General features: G+C 45.4%; 1 protein-coding gene across 2 annotated transcripts in view; it reads right to left on the bottom strand.

The window, feature by feature from the left end:
• LOC119162992 (carboxypeptidase M-like) overlaps positions 1-26,901 on the bottom strand; it is a 1,476,599-nt gene that overhangs the window by 1,273,283 nt on the left and 176,415 nt on the right. Inside the window, exon 4 of one of the 2 annotated variants that reach the window (XM_075882656.1) lies at positions 2,412-2,566. The gene's annotated coding sequence lies outside the window, so the exon portion shown is untranslated. Of the gene's footprint in view, positions 1-2,411; positions 2,567-15,538; positions 15,619-26,901 lie in introns of those variants that run through there. The other variant, XR_012888571.1, reaches the window with a different exon arrangement.

The following is a 26,901-nucleotide window of genomic DNA, read 5'->3' as shown; positions in this document are numbered from 1 at the left end:
ATGTTAATGAGATCGGTCTGTAATTTTCTCTGAGTTTTTTATCTCCAGATTTGAAAGCGGGTGTAACATTTGCTGTCTTCCAATCTTGGGGAATAAGACCAGTTTTGAGGGAGAGTTCATAGATGATACCTAAATATGGAGCAATAACGTCATGACACTCTTTGAGAACTACTAAGGACAGTCCATCAGGTCCAATGGCTTTTGTTGCATCTAAGCGGCGTAATAATGAATCGACGCCACTAACATCAATTTGAATGTCTGGCATAATATTGCTCTGGGTGGCACTGTTTAGAAGCAATGCCTGCTCGTCAGTTTCATGCGAAAAAACTGATTGAAAATATTGATTAAAACATTCTGCCCTCTGGTAGTCTGACCTCACCGCTTTGCCGTCGACAGTTAAGGCTGGTATAGATATATCTTCTTTTTGGGTCCGTTTTACGTACTTCCAGAATGCCTTTGGGTTTTCTTTTAAGTCTTTACCTAATTTTACAAAATAAGAATCTTTTGCAGATTTAATTGTTACTTTTAATAAATTGTTTATTTCATCCAAGTGATTGTGGTTTACCAAACTAGGACTAGCAGAAAATATTTTATAAGCGCGTCTAGCTTTCCTGACAAGTTTGCGTATTTCTGCATTGAACCAAGGTTTATGCGTTTTCTTTTTACGCAAGTACCTACATGGAACATGACTTTCAACCAATCCAAGCATTTTGTCCCGAAATGTAGGAAAAAAATTTTCTAGTTCAGTTCTAATAGCAACATTATCTCCTCTGTCATAGCTGAACACTTTTCTTCGTGGAGCCTGAGATGCTCGTACACGCTGTACGCTAAGCTCCACGACAACAGCCCTGTGGTCGCTAATACCTGGGCACACGGTAATCCCTGATACTAAGTTTTGTTCATTGCAAAGCACCAAGTCTAAGATTGAGTCTTCCCGTGTAGGTTCCAGCCCGTACTGTTGTAAGTCATACAATCCAAGCAATTCTTCAAACTCTAAGTAGATACAGGAACCGTCACCAATACCACATCCAGCACTCCATCTAAAATTCGGCAAGTTAAAATCTGCCCCAAGAAATACGCTGTTAGGCATAACAGATAGCACATCAGACAATAAACTGAACGACTCGCTTCTGCCCTATGGGTGATAGAATGTCCCGAACGCGACATTGTTTCCCTTGGGTAAATTCACGAGGCACCAAACAGATTCCGAGTCATTTTCAAAAAAAAGTTCAGTGCTTGGCAATGTATTTGATATTAAAAGAAACACTCCCCCCCCCCCCCCCCATGCCCATGTTTATCTTTCCGATAGACAGTAAAACCTGGTCGAAAGATTTTCACATTACACACAGAGTCATCCAACCATCATTCAGTGCCCATTACAATTTGGGGCTTAATGATAGCTATCAAGGACATGAAGCTATCGACTATTTTTTATGCTGCGACAATTTACTAGCAGAACAGAAAGTCGTTCAGGCAGTGAGCAACCCTCTGTATTTTCGTTGAGGGAAACAGAATTTAGTGTAGGTCATTTGCCTCTATCCATTTGCGCATGCGCCCTCACTGGAATCGCCATCTGAGTGTCGCTATCCCAGACAAAAGCTTGCCCATTGATAATCAGTTTATCATAACTCAGACGTACACGGTTTTCTTTGCATCCTCTTTTATCTTTCGCACAGTTCCACAGCTGTCGCCTTCTTTCCTGCACGGCCTGGCTGAAATCCTCGGAAATACTGTACGAAGTAACCTTTAGCTTGAAAGCATTTTTAAAGACAGTTTCTCTAGCCTTCCACTGCAAAAAGTACGCTACAATGGGCCGGTTCTTGGTTTCCTTAAAAGCCCCTATGTGGTGAGCCCGCTCAATTGATATGTCGTCGAGTTTCATCGCATCCTTGCATATTCCTTTAATTAAGTTTTCTGACGTTTCGCAAGTCTCATTTCTTTCAGTATCAGGCACACCAAAAAAAACCAAGTTCTGTCTACGGGTTCTATTCTCTAACTAGTCCACTTTTGCCAATTCAATTGCCTTCAATTTTTGCCTTCAATTTTTTCCACACGAGTGATGTGACTTTCCACAATGTTTGTTTTCTGTACTAAATTCATTATTTTAGATTCCAGTTCACTTTGTTTAGTTGTAGTTTCTGTTAACTTCACAAGCACACTTTCCTGGCCCATTTGCATTTCCAGAAGGATCCTCTAGATGTTCGTTATTTCCTCACGCTCTGCCGCACTCATGCGTCCTGGATTTAACTCTACGTCTCCAGATAAAAGTATTGAAAATTGAGAAAGCATCCAGCATCCATCGCAAAGAAAAAAGAGCACAGCATCAATAAAACACACGCTCACATGATTAAGACAACATAAAAGTTCTCGCTTGTTAATGGGGCACGACACTTTTCTCGGCCCATGCTCACCCTTATCCATGTACCAGGTGCTGCTCGGATTTCTCGCTGTCGTGGCAAATATCGCCGGGGTGGTGGAACACGGCGTCACCGAATCTTGGCCAGGACCTATCGCAACTGATCTGAAGTCCTCAGATCGTGCTTTCCATGGATCACGGGATGATTTGCTGCGGTAAGTGTCAGTGGGAAACCTTGTCAAAAGCTTTTTCATAGTCGAGAAAGATAGCATCTGTTTGTTGCAGTGAGATTCGTATGTAGGTCATGAATGAAGAGAGTCAGTTGCGTTTCGCAAGAAAGGTCCTTACAGAATCAGTGCTGTGCAGGATGGAAAAACTGATTAGCATCTAAATGGTCCATAATGAGAGAGGAAAAGACATGTTCTATTATTATGCTTGGAAGACTCGGAAGAGAGATGGGGAGATAATTTAAAGGGTGAAGCCTGTCACCTGCTTTGTAGAATGGATTGACCATCTCCACTTTCCAGTCATGAAGTATGCAGCCTTCAGAAAGTGACTGAGTAAACAAAAGACACAAAATTGCAGCAGATACATCTTTAGTATTTTTAACAGCTTTGAGATAATATCATCGATGCCGGCACAGGACGAAAGCTTTAAGTTATCAGTCACATGTGAAATACCGTCTTCACTGAACGTGATTGCCGGCATGCCAGATGATATGTCGCCAGACAGTATTGGCAGAGGAGCAAAAGTATCTTTAGTAAAAACTGAAACGAACACGTTGTTCAAGGTTTCGGCACAGACAACATCAGACATAATGTCACTCGAATCGTCAGCAAGAGTTGCGGCGCGAACATGACCTGGGTTTATTACTTACCAAAATTTCTTCGGGCTTTCTCAAGTATCTTAAGTAAGCCATTGTTAAAGAAATCATGCTTGGCTCTTTGAAAAGTATATTTTTTGGCAGAATAATACTTTTCTAGGGCATTAGCATTGGTACTCTCTTTAACAGCTCAAAAAAGTATTTTATTTATTTTCTAGCGTTTTAAATGGTTAGTGAACTACGGATTCTGAGGATTTTCATAGATTGAAGTGTTTGGTATATGTTTAACCGCCAAATAATTTATGTTACATTTAAAGAGCTCCCTACCACCTTTAATGAATTTTTCCTGAAGTCGAGACTCAAAGTAAAGTAGAAAAGCAGTTATTTCGTCGTTATTGGCTTGGAAGTTTTCTCTGCCGTATATTGATTGATTTGTGGGGTTTAACGTCCCAAAACCATTATTTGATTATGAGAGACGCCGTAGTGGAGGGCTCCAGAAATTTTGACCACCTGGGGTTCTTTAACTTCTCTGCCGTATAGACGGATTGTTTTGGTACAAGATGCACGTGAAGGTGCAGAAAATAAAAACGTGGCGTGAAGAACTTTGTGATCATTGACAGGTGGAAGAAAGGTTAACAATGATAAGCTTTCTGGATAATTAGTTAGTGTAAGGTCTAAGATGCTTGAACAACCACGCGAAACACGTGTTGGTTCAGAAACAAATTGTGAAAGATCAAACAGACATCGATGAAATCTCTATTTTCTGCATTAGTTGATTCTCCAGAAAATAGATCGCACCAGTTGATACCGGGGAGGTTAAAATCACCAAATAAAAGAATATGAGCATTAGGATGCGCAGCTGTCACCCGGCACAAAATGTTGTTAGACTTGCCAGGCAAATCGGACCTGTTAACAGGGGGTCGATAACAGACGCCCAGCAAGAATGCCTGTGGAAATGAGCAGAGAAATAACCAGGCGATTTCAAGGTCAGAAGGAGGCGTGATTGTTGTACAAGGTGATTGTTTGCTAAATGCTATAAAAACTTCTCCACCTCGTGTTTCTAGATGGTCACGACGATGAAATTCAGTTTGGCAAATCTGATAAGACTTCATGATTACTGTCACCGGAGAGCCATGTTTCTGTTAAAACGAGTGAATTTCTACTAGATGAAGAAACTAGGCTTGATATAACTAACGTTTTGGAAGAAAACTACGGGCATTAGTGAAAATAACAGACAAGGAATGGTTATTCTTAGAGGCAATAGGACAAAGTTTGGGTGGACCTCTGTGGTGCTTTGATCGCTAATGAATTTCTTTGATGCTGTTGGATGATGCATCATATCCATAACGTTTGGACGCTATGACGAGCATCTTGAAGCGTAGATTGAAAGACGTTCCTTTACTTTTGCCGAAAGCAGTAAAATGTTTCCGGGCATTTCGGACTGCTGGTGGAAAATTTACATCAAGTGCGCAGTTACTTCCCCTTAGCTTACGACCGTTAGACAGTATTGGCTCTTTAGTATTGTATACCGCTAATTTGACAATTATTGTTCGGTTACAGCCAGGAGAGTGCCGTCCCAGCCGGTGCGCACGCTCAATTTTACTAGAATGCAGGTTTAAGTTCATATGCTCACAGACACTAATAATGAACAGGTTTTCGGACAGCGTAAAAATTTCAGAAGGGATGGAATAGGGATTTTTGTACAGTATTAAGTTATTTCTACGAGACCGGCTGTCAGCATCATCTATGCGGCTCTCGAGACCAGTTTCGGTCGTAGCAGCATGCACCCCTTGTATTTCACTTTTTAAGAGTATAAGTGCCTGGTAGTGTTGCTCAATTTCCATCATTTGCTTATTTAGATTCGTTAAAGCTTTATCAGTACTTAAAATTTGATTCTTTAGGCCTTGCACCTCCAAGATTAGTTCGCTTTGCCCAGCTGTCGGCTTTTGTGACTCAGCGAGAACATCGTTCATATTACGCCATGGGTTGGTCATCTCCTGACAGAAATAGCAAAGACTGAATGTAATGCACACATTCATGAAATAGAGCAAGAAAGCACTAAGGGTGCGGGAGCTGCACTAAACAGTGATTGCTAGATTTCTCACTTAAAGATCGTATTTCGCACTAATCTGTACGGCGAAAACCAGCATGTTAGATGTCAGCGTTGTGGCGCAGCCACCGAGACCGCAAAGCGGCCGCAGCGGTCTCTGCTCTTTTATAGATGACGTGTTTGATAATGTCCTTTTCGATGTGGTATTCCACGATGGCTGGAGTATCCAGTGGTTGGGTGTCGATCTATATTCCTCCGGCGTTGCCAAGACGAGCGGAGCGGCAATTTGATTTGGACAGTGGTAGAACGACGGCGCACGCTCCATCGGTGCCACAGTGCATGCAGTATGCACTGGAGGCAGTGACGATCATCATCTGTACGGCGAAAACTAGCATGTTAGATGTCAGTGTTGTGGTGCAGCCACCGACCCCACAGAGCGGCCGCAGCGGTCTCTACTATTTTAAATGTGACGCGTTTATAGTTGATGGGACTTTTATAGTTGACGAGTTGATATGTAGGTCATGTTTTACATGACACGCATATCAAGATTATCATGTTTGGGCATGTCATTTACCTTCACCATCCATTTGCATCACGTAATACCAAACTCGGTACAAGCGAAACTAGCGGAACAGCTGTGAGCACTTCATCAGCGTGGTTGTCATCATCTTACATAACACGCATGTCTTGATTATCATGTTTTCCTCTCTCTTATACTTTCGTCATTCATTCACGTCACGTAATACCACATTTTCTATATGTGGAACTAGTGAAACAGCCTCCTGAGCGCTATGAGCGTAGTTTGTAGTCATGCTTCACGTGACCCACATTTTATGGTTATCATGTTTGCACGTGTCATTTACCTTCATCGTCCATTCTCATCAAGGAATACTGATATATGCGAACCTAGCAAAACAGCCGTGAGCGCTACATGAACGTGGTTTGCTATCATCTTACATGACACGCATGTCTTGATTGAGGAGCACAGACTGCTGGGCGAGTTCGGAATTCCTTTTGTACTTATTTTTTTTTCGCGCAACTCAGTTAAGGTATTTTGATTATGTTTGCATCAGTCATATACCTTTGTCATTCATTCACGCCATGTAATACCAAATTTGCTATATTTCGAGCTACAGAAACGGTCGCAGGGGCACTATAGGCGTAGCAAGTAGTAATGCTTTACGTGACCCACATATTATGATTATCATGTTTGGACGTGTCATTTACCTTCATCATCCATTCCCGTCAAAGAATACCGATATATGCGAATCTAGCAAAACGGCCACATGCGTTACATGAGCGTGGTATGCTGTCATCTTCTTACATGACACGCAGGTCTTGATTGAGAAGCACAGACTGCTGGGCGAGTTCGTAATTCCTTTTGTACTTATTTTTTTTGCACAACTCAGTTAAGATATTTTGATTATTATGTTTGCATCGATCATATACCTTTGTCATTCATTAATGTCACGTAATGCCAAACTTGCTATATATTGAGCTACAGAAACGGCCGCAGGCACGCTATAGGCGTAGCTTGTAGTCATGTTTTACATGACCCGCACATCACGATTACCGTATTTCCTCGCATATAACCCGCACCAAAAATTGAAAAAAATCGCCTGAAAAGTGGGGGTGCGGGTTATCTGCGAATAATCCGGAAGCAGAGGTCGGCTTCACGGCAATGCATAGCCTGCCGTGCAGTCCGCATCCCCATCGGCATCGTCTGGTGCAAAGCCAATAAAAGCCAACATAGGCCATAGACAGATCCCGTCCGTAGCGTGTTTATTCACTTTTTGCGTGCTTTGTTTGATTTGGTCAACAGCGTCACAACAGCGATTTGACAGCGTCTGTCTCAGAGTCAGGTGTGGCCAGTTTGCACCGTTGGTCAGCTTTGTCTGGTGAGGCACCATGAGTGGGTCTCGGCGACAATCTTTCACCGCGAAAGAAAAACTCGCGATTATAGCTGCTGCGGAAGAAATCGGCAACAGAGCTGCTGCGAGGAGGCACGATGTCGACGAGTCCTGCATTCGCGACTGGCGAAAAAAAAAGGCCTCTCTCGAAAGTGCACACAAGCAGAAGCGAGCATTTCGCGGCCCGAAGACTGGTGCGTACCCCCTTCTTGAGACGCAGCTTGTCAAATTTATTGAGGAGCGGAGGAGTCGCGGCCACGCTGTGTCAACGGAGATGGCGCAGATGGAAGCGCTGAGGTTGGCCCGCGAGATGAACATCTCACGCGAGTTTCGTGCGAGCCGTGGATGGCTCCAGCGATTCATGGCCAGGCACGGATTTTCGATGCGGCGGCGAACGACTATGTGCCAGCGGCTTCCCAACGCCTACGAGGATAAGCTGTTGAGCTATCAACGTTACGTCATCGGGCTGCGGAAGGAGCACAACTACTTGCTCTCCCAGGTGGGAAATGCCGATCAAACGCCCGTGTACTTCGAGATGCCCATGGACACCACTCTGCAGAAAAAGGGCTCGAAATCTGTAAGCGTACTGACGGGCGGAAACACCAAACTACGCTGCACAGTAATGTTGTGCGCTTTGGCGGACGGTACCAAACTGCGCCCGTATGTAATCTTCAAGCGCAAAACGCTACCCAGCACTCCACTGCCACCAGGGATTGTTGTGCGAACCGAAGATAACGCGTGGATGAATGGTGACCTCGTCTGTGACTGGCTTCGCACGATCTGGGAGAAGAGGCCGGGCGCCATGTTGGCACGGCGGTCGGTGCTGGTGTTGGACTCGTTTCGAGGCCACTGCACTGACGCAGTGAAAGCGCGCCTCGCTGACCACCGCACCGACCTCGTGATCATACCCGGTGGCATGACTTCCATGCTACAGCCACTGGACGTGTGCCTCAATAAGCCGTTCAAGGCGCACGTGAAGCGGCTGTATGCCGAGTGGATGGCCGACGGCCTTTACGCCCTCACACCGACGGGGCGCGTGCGGAGGCCAGACATTGCGCTGCTGTGCCAGTGGATCGTGGATGCGTGGGGGGCGATTCCGGCCGACATGGTGCGCAAGAGTTTCAAAAAGTGCGCCATCAGCAATTGCTTGGATGGCACCGAAGATGATTGCGTCTTCGAGAGCGGCGACGAAGCCTCGGATGGCAGCAGCGACAGCGGCGAGTCGGGCGATGATTGAAGGAACGGGAATCGGCGCCGTCAACGTTGCGGCGATCGCTTCGAAATAAAGTTCTTTTGTAAACGAGATTGTGACTGTGACTTCCCAAAACAGTTTTTTTTAAGCTAAGCATGCGGGTTATACGCGAGGATTTTTTTTCTTTTTTCGGGGAGTTCAAAGTTAGGGGAGCGGGTTATATGCGAGGGCGGGTTATATGCGAGAAAATACGGTATCATGTTTGGACATGTCATTTATCTTCTTCGTCCATTCAAGTCACGTAATACCGAATATGGTATATGTGAGGCTAGCAAAACGGCCGCGAGTGCTTCGTGAGCATGATGTGTTGTCATCTTCTTATATGACACGCATGTTTGGTTATGAGGTTTGCATCAGTCGTATACCTTAGTCATACATTCACGTCACGTACTACTGCACTTGCTACATGTGGAGCTAGCAAAACGGCCCCGAGTGCGCTATGAGCACAGCTGGTAGTCATGTTTTACATGACCCCCATGTCATGATTATCATGCTTGGATGTGTCATTCACATTCGATGTCGACGAACGTCACGTAATACGAAATTTGGTGTGTGAAGCTAGCGAAATGGCCATGAGCACTTCTTGAGCGTAGTATGTTGTCATCTTCTTACACGACGTGCGTTCTTGATTATCATGTTTGCATCAGTCATATACCTTAATCATTCATTCACGTCATGCAATACGAAATTCGCTCCATGCATAGCAAAACGTCCACGGGCACGTTATGAGTGACGCTTGTAGTCATGTTTCACATGATCCGCATGGCGTGATTATCATGCCTGGCCGTGTCATTCACATTAGACGTCCATACGCGTCACGTAATACGAAATTTTGTATATGTGAAGCTAGTTAAACAGCCGCGAGCACTTTATGTCCGTCGTATATTGTCATCCTTTTACATGACACGCATGTTTTCATTGTCATGTTTGCATGACCTTCGTCATCCATTCTTGTCACATATACCAAATGTGGTATATGTGAAGCTAGAGATACTACCACGAGCGAACTATAAGTGTAGCACGTAGTCATGGTTTACACTGCACGCATGTCATAATTAACATGCTTGCACTTGTCATATACCTTCGTCTTCCATTGACGTCCCGTAATACCAAATTTGGTATAATTGAAACTAGCTAAGCGACCACGAGTGCACCATGAGCATTGTAAGCAGTCATGATTTACATTACATGGATGTCGTGATTTCCACGTTAAGGTCTGTCATTTATGTTGGCCATGCAGTCATGTCATACCATGCCAGTTTTGCAACATGTCATGTGAACAAAACCACCACAAGAGCAGCAAGGCCGTGAAATCACTTATGATGGTCATGCAGTCATGTTCTGCCATATCAATAATTTGGGTATTGATACCATGATAGCCAGGAGAGTTTAAACTCTTAGAGGGCTAAATAGACAGACAGAGAGACAGACAGACACACTCAAAGTCACCGAAGTTCGCTAGAAAGAGATTTGCATTTAGAAATTGTAATAAGTAATAATTGTTTAGATTTAACGTCCCAAGACCGAGAAAAAATGTAAAAAACGCTTCGATATATAGAAAAGACGCGTATTATCAGCACAAATGTCCGAAAGCCGCAACTGACGAAAAAAATCTTGTAGGCAGTAGTCCTCCTGAAGCAAAACTGAAATATTCGTCTTCATGAAAAGGTCACAAGGAAAGGGGGGCGCGCCTGGGCAGCATTTTACGGACACCTGGTTTAGGGCAATGCCACTTCCGGGGCAGTGCTCTTGGTGAGCGGTCCATGACGTTGCTCTAAAAGAGCAGCGTTTTTCAGGGGTGAAATAAAGTTGTGTCTCGACCTACACGTCTGTAACCTCGCGATCGATGGCCTTAGCATCATCAGCGTGCCTCACTGTTGCCGACAGGCTGTCTACTTGAATCATTGGAAGAACATATGAGGGATCGTCGTGTTCTAACAAGTTATAGCACACACACCTTCAAGCACTGCGATGCCACGCCGAACGCCACCTAGAGCACATGGGCTAGATGCGGCAGTTTAACTAAATATGAACAATCGTGCAGGCCCCTCTGCAGCGTTTCTGGCGTCCATGACCGTAATCGTACAGCTTGTGGCGCTGCAAGTGGTGAACTTAACAGTTCATGTATTTAGCTTAAATCGAAGCCACATCAGCTAAAACATACCTTTTATGTCACCTGCTGTTAATAGCCATGACCGAACACCTCTGCTTCGTCGAATGGTTGCCAGCACTCAACGTGCGCATGCATTGCGCTCGTGAGGCCCCACCGTGAACAGCCTCCATCGAAAACAGGGACGGTACACAAGAACGGAGCGGAAGCGCAAGAAACGGCTGTGCCGTGTTTCAGCTAGTGCCGAGAAAGTGAACTTCGCCGTGAAGGGGAAAAGGCACTCTGTAGTCTTTGTTATACCTCTTCGCATCGCGCTCACCAGGTCATTTTCAGCCAGCGACTGTATCAGATCTGTGACGAGTGGAAGCCAGTAACAAAATACTGTTTATTTAAACAAGGAATGCGTATATATAGTATGCAGCATGATAACCACGTGCAGTCATTATCTACGATTAGTTTCGTTGACGGTAGTGCATGCGTGCGCATGGCTTACAAGCATTGCTCGATTGATACATCTTCCCGCGGGAAAACAAAACAACTTAAGTTACTTGATTAAAGTTACTATCATAGCGTAGTCGACCCGGTGGTCGTGTCTCCCGAGCAGACCTGCATAGGGAAGGAAGTACGCCTTGCTCAGGAACTGAAACTTGTGCTGGCGGCTGCTCGGATGATCTGTTACTAGGCCTTCGATGTTCGTCACCGTGCTCATGCCGAGCCCGTCCTGGCTCGTCGAGGCCATCACGTTCATCGCTCGATGAGGACTCACTTTCAAAGTCTTCCTGATACTGCTCACCTGTCCTCAGTAGGTGGCGCCGGTTACGTCGAAACCTTCTGCCGTCCTCCGTGGCCACCTCGTAAGATCTCGGTGCAACTCGTTTTAGCACTTGCGCCCTTCTGGTTCATGCCTTGTCTTTGACGCATACAACTTCGCCTTTCTTGAGCGCTGGCAAGCATCTGCCCAAATCATCGGACTGTTTGTGCTTAGTCACGGGAATGCTTGAGTGGTGGCTGAAGTCTGGTAGGCGTCTGCCTTGGAGAAGTTTACCAGGGGAACGACCATCTTCGAGGGGTGACGAACGATAGCTCAACAGCCCAAACCAGAAGTCCTGTTTCGTTTCCGCAGTCTTCTTCATGATTCGTTTGACAATTTGAACGCCTTTTTCAGCGAGGCCGTTGAACTGGGCGAATCCGGGCTAGCTGTCACATGCTGGAAGTCGTATCTGGAGGCAAAACGTGCAAATTCATAGGATGAGAACTGAGGACCATTATCGCTGCAAACTTCTACTGGGATGCCATATCTAGCAAAAATGGCACTCAGCTTTTCGATTACGGATATAGTGGTCAAGTTCGTTAGTTTTTTTACTTCTGGGAAATTGGAAAAAGCATCGAAGACACAAAGGTATGAACCTCCACCTTGCTGGAAAATGTCGACTCCAACTCTGTACCACGCATATTGCAGTGTCGGCCTCAATACTAGTGGCTCACTTTGCTGCGCATAAACGTACTTGCAGCAGGCTGTACAGCCCTGTAGCATCTTCTCGATGTCCACGTTAAGCCCTGGCCAGAAAACCAGACGTCGAGCTTTTGCTTTGGCCTTGTTCATACCCAATTGCCCTTCATGATTGCGGTCGAGTATTTCTCGCCTTAATGACTTTGGGACAACCAGTTTGCATCCCTTAAATAAAATGTTCTATACGAGAGATACCTCAGATGCAAACGGTTTCAATGGGCCCTCGAGCTTTCCCTTGCCGCACAAGTAGTCGATAACAGCTCGAAACTCGGGATCGGCTGCAATTTCCTTTGCTAGGCAATCCATGGTCTTTTTGCTTACCAACTCGGACACCATTCTCGTTGCATGGACTTGTAGCAATGGCAATCAACGGACGATGGTCAGTTTCAATTACAATGCTGCATTCATAAACAAACTGGTGAAACTTTTCGCATCCGTAGGTAATTGCCATCGCCTCTTTTTGGATCTGGGAGTATCTTTGTTCTGCATCGCTCTTAGCGCGAGATGCATAGGCAACTGGCCGCCAAGCGTCACCGTAACGCTGTAAAAGAGCTGCTCCTAGCCCGCATTTCGAAGCATCTGCAGAGATTTTCGTTTCTCTAGACGCATCAAAGATGGCGACCAGTGGTGGTTTGATGAGATGCTCGCAAATAACTGCCCACTTACGCGCATGGTTTTTTGTCCATTCAAAAATGGTGTGTTTCTTTAAAAGGCTGCGCAGCAGGTTTGTCTTATCGGCCAGGTTGGGTAGGAATTTGCCAAAATAATTAGCCTCGCCTAGCATCCGGTGCACGGCTGCATTGTCGGTCGGGTGAGGTATATTGCCCAGTGATGCGCTCAACAAAGGGTTTGGTTTTATTCCCTCTTTTTATATGACGTCACCCAAGAAATGAATTTCAGTCAGCCCGAACATGCATTTATAAGCATTGAACGTCAAACCAGCCTGTCTGGCTAATTGCAAAGCATGACGGAGGCGCGCATCGTGTTCATCTTTAGTAGTTCCATATATTAGGACATCGTCAACATACACGTGCACTCCTGCTGCGCGTTTGAAGATTTCGCTCATCGCTTTCTGGAAAACTTCTGGAGCGGAAGCTATACCGAATGAGAGCCTGAGAAAACGGTATCGCCCGAACGGTGTGCTGACCGTGCAGATATTAGACATTGCATTGTCTAAAGGGATTTGGTGAAAGCCGGAGTTTGCATCAGGCACGAGAAATATTTGGCCCCTGCTAACTCAGTCTCAATATCTTCTCGCTTTGGCATTTGATAATGTTCTCGCTTTAGACACTCATTGATGTTCCTAGGATCCATGCACAAATGAAGCTTTCCGTTTGTCTTTCTTACGATTACTAGAGGGCTCACCCAGTCTGTTGGCGCATTGAAATTCTCTATGATGCCGCCTCTTTTCATCCGGTTGAGCTCATCTCGTAGTGGTCATCACAGTGCCAATGGTACGCGCCACGCTGGCATTACTACTGGTGCTGAATCCTTGCGCAAAACTATGTGGTACTGTTGATGCAAGCAGCCAGTTCCCTGAAATAAATCCAGGAATTCTTTGACAATGTCACTGGTGCTATCTTTTCTGACCATGTTTACGTTGCCCGACACCAGACCCAGAGTTTCACTTGTGCCTAATCCCAGAATAGCGGGGCTGCTCTTTTTCACAACGAAAAAGGGGATGCTACAGGACCGATCATCCGTCTCAACTTGCAGTGTTGCCACGCCGACGTGTTTGATAACACCTCCGTTGTAGGACCGAAGTACGGCACAGCTTGGGTAAAGCTTCAGGTCCCCCTTGTACCTTCGGTAGATAGAGTAAGGCAGCAGATTTGCCTGAAAGCCTGTGTCAACCTTAAGCACCACCTTTTCACCCGCAACCTGCGCTTCAACTGTACAATCTTCCCTGTTGTTGATGTTGCAAACTTTTACATCCAAAACGCTGAAGTCATCGCTTCCTTTGTGAACCTCGTCTACTTGACATTTCGTGCAGCACCTAGCGAAGTGATATCTTCCTTTACACATGAAGCAAGTTTTTCCAAAGGCTGGACACCTAGCACGCGCGTGAGAGCGACTGCATTTGGCACAAACGTGTTCTTGCGGTTTTTTAACCATGTCTATCTGGTTGTAGGCATGGGACCACGCTTCATTCTGCTGGGCGGATACTTCCGCAGCTCGACATATTTCCCCTGCTTTGTCGAGCGTCAAGTCCTTCTCTTTGAGCATTTTTCGCGCAGCTTGGCATTGTTTGTGCCGAAGACTATCTGGTCCCCCATCGAAGATTCTGTCAAGGAATCGAAGTTGCAGCTGCATGCCTGTCTCTTGAGGTCGAGTAGAAAATGCTCAAAGGGTTTGCTTTCTGCTTGTGTTCTAATGCGGAACAGATATCTCTCAAAAACCTCATTTTGCTGCTCTTGGCAATATTTCTCAAACTTCTTCACAATCGTCTTGATCTTGCTTGCTTTCACTCTCAGAAAAATAGAAATTGTTGAATACCTCGAGTGCTTCGTCTCCCGCAAAGCTCAGCAGGAGCGCGGTTTTGACAGCTGGAGTCCTGGGTTCCTTCGCTGGTGATGTCGCTTCCAAGAACAGCTCAAACTTCTGTTTGAATCTCTCCCAGTTTTTTGTTGTGTTTCCGTATAGCAGCAAGGGTTCTGGTGCCTTGAGAAGTTCCATTGCTAATGCTCAATTTTGCCGGGTGGTCGTGGCTTCTAATTGCATAGACCGGTTACTGCTTGCAGCTTGTGGGCCGATTTCATCTACGTCGCGGAGCGACGCGCCTACTTCTGACACTATATATCAGATCCGTGACGAGCGGAAGCCAGTAACAAAAGACCGTTTATTCAAACAAGGGACGCGTATATATAGTATGCAGCATGATAACCACGTATGGTCATTATCTACGATGTTTCGTTGACGGTGGTGCATGCATGCGCATGGTTTACAAGCATTGCTCGATCGATACAGCGACGAGCAGTCTGAGCTTTGTCGTTTTCACCTACAATTCTTCTACATGTGTGTATTAATTAATTTATTTGTGTGGTTTAACGTTTCAAAACCATCATATGATTATGAGAGACGCCGTAGTGGAGGGCTGCAGAAATTTCGACCACCTGGGGTTCTTTAACATGCACCAAATCTGAGCACACGGGCCTACAACATTTCCGCCTCCATCGGAAATTCAGCAGCCGCAGCCAGGATTCGATCCCGCAACCTGCGGGTCCCACAACCTGCGCAACCTTAACCACTAGACCACCGCGGTGGGGCTCCGTGTATGTATTGCTTAGATTTTTTTACCATCTTGACCAGCGACATCAGTGCCGTGCGACTGCTCAACACTGCATTGCGTGAATAAAAGTAACCAGCCTTGACAAACGATGCTTTATTCATTCATCGAACAGACACCTTGACAGACGCCCTGAACAGCAGCATTCACTATCGTTTCACCTGTAAACAAAGTGCAAGTACTAAAAGCCACATTGTCAAAGTTGCTCAACACTGCATTGGGTGAATAAAAGTAACCAGCCTAGACAAACGGTGCTTTATTCATTCATCGAACAGACACCTTGACAGACGCCCTGAACTGCAGCATTTACGGTCGTTTCACCTGTAAACAAAGTGCAAGTACTATAAGTCACATTGTCAAAGTTTCGAGCTATAGTACCATATTTGCTCGCATAATCCTCGCACTTTTTTTACCAGAAAACAGATGCAAAGTGTGGGAGTGCGAGAATTACGCAGGGAGAACTTTCCACGAAAATGCAGAGAGCGAAAAAGAAAACGAAGTGGCCACAAATCGGGATTCCCGCGCCAGCAACTTACAGCAAGATTTAAGAAGTACTAATTAGAACTTACCTCAACAATAAAAGCAGGGCTTCAACACAAGGCAAGATTCATTTGAGACACAAAAAGTGGAAGCAAATCACCGAGAATTAGAATACCATACGCGAAGCTTGTGGGCGTTGCGGGCGTAGCGGTAGCAGTCGGCACTCAACAGGAGCCCTCAAAAGGTAAGCGTAGGACGTCAGTATTGGGCTGATGGCTATTTAACAGAATCGTCCACAGTTTCCTTCTGAAGAAATAAAGTTTACCATCAATCTCAGTTTTAGGCACACGGCAGGCCCAACGCGTCTTGGTGGCTTTCAGCTGCCGTCACCAGTAACAAACAAAAACTCGTAGGCTCCGAAGGGCCTACCGGTGGCCCTGTTGCCGTTGTTTAGCGCATTATCTATCACTTTCAACTTGAAGCAGCCGTAAGGCTTCAGTATCGCCCCATAACGTGCCAAGATTACCGACACAACATACTAAACACGCCGCAACGCGCACTGGCCACTTCGGCTTGGCTTGGATTGAATTGAATCTCCGTGCAATAGTACGCTTGATGCTTAGGAGATGGCGCCAGATTGCATGCGCTATGATCATCAGTGCACGAGATCAGAGGTTCAAGCAAGATTAGAATTTAAGCAACGTGGAATAGGTAGGCTTTCTTTAGGAGCTCACAGGAATACGCCAAATCAGGTACTACAAGGTGATATGGGATGGACATCATTTGAGGGCAGGAAAGCTAGCAGCAAGATAAAATTTGAGAAGCAATTGAGAAAAATTGGGAAGGAGCGTTGAGCTAGGAAGGTCTTCAGCTACTTGTATATGAATAATGTCGATACAAAATGGAGAAAGCGAACCAGGAAATTGACTGGTAAATACTTATAAAACAGCAGGTGGCCAAACCAAAAAGAACTATCGGTTAAGAAGAAAGTGAAGGAAACAGAGACCTACATGTGGAGAATTGGCATGAATAACAAGTGCGCACTAGAGATCTATCGAACTTTTAAGCAGGAAATTGCCAAGAAAAGGATCTATGACAATACCCGGGGTAGTTCTCTACTGTTTGAGGCCAGGACGGGAGTATTGCGAACCAAGACATATCGGGCCAAATACGAAGGGGTAGACACGATATACAGTGCATGTGGAGAGGAGGAGGAAACTGCCGAACAGTTGATAATGTCCTGTAAAGGGCTTCCCCCTATAGTTAAGGATGATGGCATAGAGTTTTTCAAAGCACTGGGGTTTAGGGACAGGGAGGGCAAAATAGATTTTAAGCGGGTAAAATTAACGAAAAGGAGGTTATCTGATTGGTGGCTAAAGTCAAGGCACGAGTGAACATTAAACTCTTCACTGCAAAGTACCAGTCCTCTACTTTACTATTTAAAAAAATAAGATAAATCTAGCGGTTAGTTCACTAAATATTATGGCTAGGTGGCGTTAGCCGCCGCCCGATCTAAAGGGTACAGCCACATCCATCCATCCATCCATCCATCCATCCATCCATCCATCCATCCATTCATCCAGTGGCTGGAATGAGCAGACGACATTATTGCGGCAGTTTTCGGAGGTGGGATAATTACTCGCGGAAAAAAAATGGTATTTTTGGGGGCGATGTGGGGGGTGCGAGAATTGTGCGAGTGCGAGGATTACGCGAGTAAATACGGTAATTTTTTTAGTGTTATGAGAGTAGGATACGGTCCATTTCGTCTTACAACCAGGAAAGTTGCTAAAAATGAACGGCAATACAATCACTGTTTTTCAACATTACCACGTGGTCACGACGTCGTTGAAGAAGGCAGTAGTTGGCTAGTTCAAGACGAAAGTTCTTACTTAAGTGAGCTTGTGTCCAGGAAACACTACAAGCAGCACACGCTGTACACTGATAGCACAGCACCGGTCGTTAATAATCTGAACACCAGACCACAGCCTCTTTCATACTGTAGTCATGTCGTACCTTCCAGCATTACCTCTGGTAGGTTCTGAGCCGGGCTAGTTTGTTCATGAACGATATAAACTTTTAGTTGGGCGTACGAGACAAGTCTACGTACACAGCATGGTTACGGGAGAGAAATGCGCGTGCACAGTATGTAATGTATCTATTCTACAGATACATTTGTATGCCTGAAAAAGTAAAAAAAAAAGCCCGGTGTAAGCAAACGAACAATATTTAGCACCAGGTACGTGACACTTTCACGAGGTCTCGATTGAAAGAGCAGCCAGATCACAAGATACTACACAACATAAGATTATAGAGAAACATACATAAAGAGCGGACACTCCAGTAGGTCCCTACGGCCGAGGTACAGGGCAAGCTTTCAGCGCTACAAATGGCTGATCAGACCCGATAATGTCTTCAGCATAAATAAAACAATAGAATTTTTTTTGTTTTGGGGGCTGGGATTAGAACCTGAACCTTTATGCTCTGAAAGAGAGTGTTTTTACCACTCGGCAACACACCAATGCTTCCGCGAAGTGAATACGTGTACAGTACATCTAAACCACATGAATGTTACCCTCTGTGAAACAAATACAGAGAGACAACACGTTCTAGTCAGACTTTACTGACTTTTGTGGTAACGCATTAAACGTCTGCAGCAGAAAACAATGCAGAGCTGATATGAAAAATCGCACATATCAATAGTTTTTTTTTTTTATTTTGAAAAACATTTGATGCCAAAAATGTGTCTTTGCGGTCCCCCTGAGGCTATTACATGTTTTGACTAACGAGTAAACGTGAACATGGGTACGACATATAGCAGTGTTTACCGCCTTTCTTTGCTCGGCCGTGAAAAAGCTCAAGTGGCCACTCTTTCTTTATTATATTTCTTTATGGTGAAACCGTCAATTCAACGATACGGTTTGCCTTGGATGCCAGTGGCCGTTATTATGGCCGCTCCAAAACGACTACGTTAAGGAGCACTAAAGAGCTGTTTCATTTCCCGTTTTCAGCACCTAGTTAAAAGAAACGCATCGACACAGTAAACTAAAAGTGCTGTTGAGTGCTTTGCTTGCAGCGTACGTAGGATTGTTACATACTGAGACAGCGCAGATGACGGGACGAATAATGTACAGCGCTGTCTGGGTTGGTAGACATCACTTTGTAGTTGTCATTGTCTCACCACATTCGATGCTCACCTATTCTTACAAACTTGAACCAAACTAATCTTAGCAGCACTCGGTGTGCTGGGCGCTGTTGCGATCGACGAGCTAGAGTTACTGTATATGCTACCTTTAGGTAGCAAAGTTGCGCCAAGATATGCCATCTTGGGTTCAAATATCTTGTGGGAAAGCCACTTACCACCCGCATAGGAGCAGCGCTCGCGCATATAGTGTTAATTTATTAATTCTTGTTGCTTTCTTTTCTTTCTACTTTTATGAAGGTACGAGACAAACTCAGTTGCTCTGGTCATGTCTGGAAGCCTTGATTTTATGTTTACGTTTTTGGTAAGCAATAATGAAAAAAATCGTGCGTCAGCTCATTGAACCGGTGGTACATATGTACATTGAGAGTAGGCCACACATTAGCTTCGGCTTCTTTTGTTCTGTTTTTCCCATTTACATATATAAAATTATTTTTCACTCTTGATCACTATCGAGCCATAAATGGAATATTTTCATTGCGTTGGGCTCATTCGTTAACTGTGCAAGTTAACCAGCTAAAGTTTTGTCGTCTTCAATTGAATCAAGCTGGATAGCGATCGAGAGTGGCCATGCGACACCTGCATTAAGCGGATATCTCATATTACGATCATATTACAATTTACAATCGCGGCTCATGACAATTGATGTGAATCGTCGTTCAAAAACCCTGTTGTGTCCAACATTCCATTCCTTTCGCCTAAGGTTTCAAAGCTGCATTCAATTCACGCACTAGCAGCAACACTTTGCCGATTCAAATAGTTCTAGTTTAAATTCTTCCTTGATTTTTAGCATTTTAACTAGGCTTGTGCGAATATTCGAATGCTTCGAATATTCGAACGAATAGGTGAGTATTCGAATTTGCTTCGATTCGAATTTAAGTTATCGAATATTTTCGAAGTATTCGCAACAAACAAACAAATGTACATTAGTCCGCTTGTAAAGATGCTTTCATTGCAACATAGTAGTGCACAGCCGTGAAAGCGCCTACTCAGGAGAAATTTGCCTTGCCGCAAAACCCTCCTTCAGATTTAAAGTGGCCCTGCAACACTTACTGAGCATGGTCAGAAAACGCTGCCGATCGGTAGTCGAGGCTATCGAGAACACGCGAGGCAAGTATTATAGCGCAGCACGTGGCCTGAAATTCACAACGAATTTTCAAAGCTAAAAATTACTCTCTTCCCTTGACAAATGACACTACAAGCTCAAAAATCACTTGTCACAGCCAAGAAAGAAAATACGGCTCTGGTCACAGTCATTGGCTGATTTGAGCATGGCGCGCTCGTCGCTGCGTGAGGCCGCCGCTAGTCCACAAGTACGTGCAGGATCGCGCTGAAAGGCCTCGCAATTCGAGGAAAAAAGAGAGAAAAAAATGCTCAAGGTCACTAGGCGCTCACGATGTTTTTTTTGTTTTTTTCTTTTCCCGTGCCATCCTTCCCTACTTAGCTTCCAGCTCTTTTGACGGGTCGGGTCGAGACTGGAGAATGCAATTGCAGCATGCGACAAATTTTTGGAACTCGGCTCGTACTGGACCGATTCTAAAAACTTTGCAGCGGTAAAGTTGTGAGGCGACAAGCATGTTTACTGGCTCCATGGATACTTGAAAAAGTGTTACCGAGCCCCTTTAAAGGAACATGTTACCCTCAGATCAATTATTTTATTAAGCTTGTTATGATGTTTTATATGACTTAAGTATAATAAATGTTAAAACATTATGTATCTTGCAGGTTATCACTCGGATCCTACCGAAACTACCGATCAAGGTTGTTTAGACTTCCTTTCAACGAAAAAAAAAAGGGCATTTGCATAAAGCCCCTATTTCAATTCAAAAGATGTATCGTGCAGGTTAGTTAGATTATGATAAATATTTCCTTTTTTTTAATGTCATACAGACTATTCGAATTCGATTCAAAATTATTCGACCACAATCACTATTCGCTTCGAATTCGCTTCGACCCTGAAATTCACTTTTCGCACAAGCCTAGCTTTAACTGCCAAACTAAATTGGACGTATGCAGCTGACACACGCTGCCCAACTCTGGATGTATACCGTATTCACTACTGCATCTGTGGGAAATTCAAATACAGCAAGTTTTGCAGTGCCATCGACAGCTTAAAAAAAAAAGCGCATGGGCGCCAGCAGAGAAGTGTAAAAGGGGCCCTTGCTGCCCTCAAGCCACAACAGCATTTGCCCTGACCCAAGATAGATCTGTGCTTTCGCTCTCCCTATGCTGCAATGCAACAATGGTTTGCAGCCCCAAGAGAAAATCCTGCCGACGACAATGGCCAAGCATTTATTCCTCGCGACTGAACAACAATCTTTCTATAGCAACACTCGCTGCACCCACGTCTGATCGCATGGGCTCTATGTAGTACAATTCAACACAGAATGCATTTGCTGCTGCATTTCTCGTGAACAACAGGCAGCATGGCAACATTACCGAAGAACCGTGGCGAAAATGACAACAGCCGTAGTCAACCACACTTGATCTGCCCGAAATCTGCGTAGCGTTGTCTTCTCCACAATGCAAATCAACCACCTATGACCACGTGGTGACGCTCAGGCAAATAGGGGCGCTAAGCTCCTGTAGGCGGAGCGAGCGGTGCCTAGTGCCTGGAAAACAGTGGCACAACTCTGCTACCTAAAGGTAGCATATGCAGTAACTCTACGGCGAGCCTCCCTGCCGCGGGCGCTGATACGGAAGAAAGGCAGCCGCCGAAAGGCTTGCCACCACCGTTCGACAGTGTGGGTGGTCAGCCCGATCAACGACATGACGGACTCGTTACATACTGTTTGCTGGCTTCATGATTACCCGGATGCGACAGCGTGGTCAGAACACTAGCTGTTTTGGGTTTTGTGTGTGTGTGTGTGTGTGTGTGTGTGTGTGTGTGTGTGTGTGTGTGTGTGGTGTGTGGTGTGTGGTGTGTGTGGTGTGTGTGTGTGCGTGTGCGTGTGCGTGTGTGCGTGTGCGTGCGTGCGTGTGTGTGTGTGTGTGTGTGTGTGTGTGTGTGTGTGTGTGCCTGTGCGCGCGCGTGTGTGTGTGTGTGTGTGTGTTGGGGACGGTACTGGCAAAATTACCCTCAACAGTAATGACCTGATTGGGTGGAAATGTTTTTCCCCGTTTCCTTAAGCCTGGCGTCTAGGGAATGCGAAAGGACAAAGAGCAGCAGTGTGCTCCTAAGAACGCCTGCGACAAGATCGTCACAATGTAGAACGACATCTTCGTCTAGATGTTTGCCTTGTGGCGAGAAATGCTCGCTCGTAAATATGCAGAATAAACCTCTGTACAGTTTTCCTCATCAGTCTCTTCATGCCTGGCGTCTTTCTCCCGAGTCCCTCGGTGCTGGTCAATGGTGAAGTCCTAACACCTCAACAACGGATAGCAGCGGTGGGATCCCTGATTAAAACCCTCGGCTTCAATAACTGGTGGCAGCGGTGGAATTGGACCTATGCCATGGCATTGCAATTGCAGGTGAGCGTTTGGTTTTTGCATTGAGATTTGCCAAGCTTTTCAATTTCTGGGTTACTATTTTGAATTCCTGGAAGTAGAGTTGTTGGGATGCAAATTGCAGTTTTTGAGCATCATTGAGAGGGCAAAGCCAACGTTTTAAAGCAGTGACCATGAACATTATGAAGTTGCGCAAGGCAGAACTGTTATTGTTGTGTGAGGAACTGAAACTTGAATGTGATGAAGCAATAAACAAGTTTGATCTATTGAAATTATTAAACAAAAGTGGTAGTAATACGGAAAGCATAGAAATCGCTTGGGAACTTCTTCAGAAAATTCTGAAGGATGAGGAAATGAAGAGGCTGAAAAAGAAAGAGATGAAATTGAAATCAGGGGGTAGCTTGAAGTTTAGTTATGAGTTGGCACTCTTTCTGTCTCTTCTCGTTCTTCTCTTTGGCAACCTTGCGCCACGTATTTCAGCCTAATATGTACCAACTAGCCCAACATAACGTACTGTTGAGAAACAGCGTTTAGCGGTTGGAGGAGGAGTAAGTGCCACTCCTGAAAGAGCAAGGGAGCAAGAACAGAAAAAGTGTGAGCATGAGAGCGAAGCTGAACACTGTGTTCAGACAGAAGGTCATGGAGAAGAAATCCAACATGTGCTGGTTCAGCAAGTGCGTTCTAAGCTACGCGCATTCAAAAACGGCGCGAACATCAAAAGTTTTCTTGCGTCTTTCGAGTGTGCTTGCACAAAGGTAGAGCTAGACTGTGACTTTTGGACTGTTGGCTTGTTAGGCGTTCTTCCAAGCGACGTAGCTTGTGTATTAGCTCACCTTTCTGACAATGAGTTTGAGAAATACGAAGTCGCTAAGGGAGCGTTATTCTAGCACTTCGGCATTTCAGTTGAGAAGGTGGGATGTGACAGTACGACACAAGTAAAACTTCCGTTCTCTACAAGAGAGAGACAGGTCGCGATTAGTGAGAACCTGTTAGAGAAGGATTCGCGCCTCTACAAATGGGTCCATGCAGAGCACGCACAGGACGAGGCTATCACTGGTCCAGAGCCAGAGGCGTTTGAAGAGAGTGTTCCTTGTGGGGCTGAAGTTTGTTTCAACTACTCAAAAAAAGTTAATGCGGAGTTTGAGACACTCCTCGTGCCTGAACACATAAAAGACTGTCCCGAAAGGCATAACGAAAATAACGCTAACCTTGAGGTTAGTAAGAACGCTATTGTGAGGCCAAGAGGGTGCACTAGAGTAGTACACAGCAAAGAGCATGCACGCAGTTGTGAACAGCGGCCAGGCATGTGAACTAGGCTGTTTGGGAAAAACAGCTCAATTGTTTCAAAATGTGCTAAACTGTCCGCCAGTCCTGCACGCAATGAAGACAACGTTTTGCCAGTCAGTTATTCTCACTGTGAGGTTGAAACTTGTAACGAGAACAGCGAGATTGCTGGCGAGTATGAGATGCAAGCAGGGAGTGTGAAAATTAAAAACAAGAAAAGGCGCAAACGGAAGCGGCGTCGCAGAGCCTGGTGTGGGACCAAGAGCACAACCCGTCTGAAGGAAGGCTCGAAACTTTCCAAGGTAGTCGGCAAAACAAGGAGTTTTTCATCGGCCTTGAATACATTTTGCATGCACTCGAGCCGCCACACGAAAAGAAAAACGGAAAGCCGAACTAGGGGAGGAAATTGGTTCGCCAGCGAACGGCTTGGTGGAGTTTAGAGGTGAAGCGAATTGCTTTCACGATTCTTGCACTCCCCGCTGGATAAGAAAGGCCAACAAAGCGCGACCACCACGCGTATGGCTGAAAAATGAGCTAACAGCCATAAACATTTGAGAGATGGTTGCGACAGCATTTGTTCGTTCCTTTTTTAACTTTTTTATTTGACCGTTCATTTCAGTTTTGAAATAGTTTTCATGTGGTATTTCGGCTACGGCTTAGTGTTTAGGCAACCAGTTTAAGGTCCGAACTACTTTTTAAGCGGTGTAGATTGTTCGTTAAAAAATAAGCATTGTGCCGTCGCATAATGTCACGCACGGAAGCGTCCGTGAGTGTAGTTTGAATAAGGCCGACGTTTAAAGTTGATTTTTTTGAGCGATCGTAAACAAGCAAGGACATTTCCTGTGAGTTTTTTTTTAAGGGTTCATGCGAAAGGTCTCTAGCGAGTTTGTTTAAGTTTTAATCACAGGTGTCCTGAGTAGACGTGAGTAGTAAAAGAGTTGAAGAGCTCAGAAGAGTTTAGCGGTGTTTCTAATTAGAAGTGGTTGGTTATAAGACGAGACGTCCGTGTACGCAGACAGATTAACCATTTTTGTTTTTGTACCGATGTTTGACGATCATGAGATCATGTAAGCAGGGAACGGCAACATGTCAGTTCAGCAAGGTGGAGTTACATGCAGAGATCGTTACTTGGACATGAGAACAATTTCTTATGGGTTTCTAATTGTCAGCGTTCTCCGCGATAGTTCGAAGGTAATTGCTCCTCGATAAGAAGGAACGCTTGCTCCGAGAGAGTCTTGTTCTCCAAAGGTACAACACATTCGTTCGCTTCAAAAAAGAAAAAAGTAATGGAACTGCCGACGAGCGTTGTAGTTTAGCTTAATTGTGAAAATGAAGTCTGCCCTTCTAAGCCCTTGAAGGGTCCCCAAGTGCAGCTCACATGTTAGGTGTCATTCTGGTTTCTGTCTTGCGTAAAACTTATGAGGGAGGATGGTCACTTGTTTTGTTCGGAGTGCCTCTCAGGTGTCGAAATTCAATAGGGTTCTGAATTTTGAGTAGTGTTTTAAACATCCTGTTTTTGACAGGCCTGGCGAGTTGAAGGCAAATTACGGGCGCTTGTGCGTGGTGCGGTGTTATGGCGCCTGAATCGTTCTTTCTGCTGTTTGCCTTTGTTTGTGCGAGGTTCTTCGAGCTTCATGCCTACAGTCATCATCGACTCTGAGACATTCTCTTCATGACCAGCAATTGGGTTCCTGGCCATTCGAGAGTTTCCTGGCCCTGGAGGAGCCGTTGCAATCGGAAAGCCTGTCTTTGCTGCGGGCGCCGAGACTGAAGAAAGGCAGCCGCCGATAAGGAGGAACGCAAGACTTCCGGCTGTTTTTGATGTATTGGGAGGTGCGTGGCTATAATTACTCCACGCAGCACTGCTGTCGCTTGTTACCAAATTTTCGCCATAGATGGGTCTCGGACCACCAAGCTGTGCGTCTCTTGCTGAGAGATCACAGACGCTCAAATTAACACCAGATGACCAAGTACATGTCATTGGAGTTGCCAGGCCTGTCACTACCGTTTGACAGTGTGGGTGGTCAGCCCGAGCAGCGACACGACGAACTCGTTACGTCCTGTTTGCTGGCTGCATTATTCCCCAGATGCGACAGCGTGGCCGGAACACTACCTGTTTTAGGTGTTGTGTGTGTGTGTGTTGGGCGGCAGTGCTGGCAAAATGACCCTCAACAGCGATGACCTGATTCGGTAAAAATGTTTTTCCCTGTTAACCAAGGTCTAGCAACTAGGGAATGCAAAAGAACAGAAATCAGCAGTGTGCTCCTGAGAGCGCCTGAGACAAGATCGTCACAATGTGGGACGACATCTTCGTCTAGATGTTCGCCTTGTGGCGAGAAATGCTCGCTTGTGAACATGTAGAATAAACCTCTGTACAGTTTTCCTCATTAGTCTCTTCATGCTCATCGTCTTTCTCCACAGTCTCTCGTTGCCGGTAACAGCGAAGTCCCAACACCTTAACAACGGATAGTAGCGTTGGGATCCCTGATCAAAACCCCCGGCCTCAATAGCGCCTAATGCCTGTGCGAAACCCAAGTGTGACAAAATAAAGGAACAAACGCGCATGACAATGCCTCGCTCTGAAAGAGCACCGCCCCAATGATTAAAACAGAACATGGAAGTTGAAGCATACATGCAGCACAAAAGAACAACAGTAAAGTAAGCAAAAACAAGGATTCTCAGGTTTCTTAACTTTATGAACAAAGCCTGTATTAGCGTAGTACATAAAAGAAAGGGACATGACACAGGCGTAGAGATAAGTAGGCGCTGATTAGCACCTACCTATCTCTACGTCTGTGTCGTGTCCCTTTCTTTTATGTACTGCGCTAATACACGCTACAGATGGTAGGAACCCGCGGCATCGGCGCGTTTAGCGATAAGACTGCGCTTCCGTTCCATCGATGCAAAGATTGCTTTCTCTATTAGCTTCACTCGTGCTTTTTTACTTGCCGTCTTGTAACTGCTGAAGCTCCAAAACACTGCCACTTTCAGCGACGTTGTTGACAACGGACAGGCTCGTACGTCAGTTAGGCCTACACCAGTGACTCGGCGACCGCCGTTGAACGCAGCGAGTTTGCCATCTTCTCCGTCTTGAGTGATAGCGGGATTTTTGAAGTTCACAGCGAACGAACGATTGCCACACCCGCTTCATAAATTAAGGCGGTAAGGAACTTCTTTACTGCGGCAGGCAGCCG

This window comes from Rhipicephalus microplus, unplaced genomic scaffold (genome assembly GCF_043290135.1).
Source record: "Rhipicephalus microplus isolate Deutch F79 unplaced genomic scaffold, USDA_Rmic scaffold_13, whole genome shotgun sequence".
NCBI lineage: Eukaryota > Metazoa > Arthropoda > Arachnida > Ixodida > Ixodidae > Rhipicephalus > Rhipicephalus microplus.
This window is presented reverse-complemented; position numbering and strand designations above follow the sequence as displayed.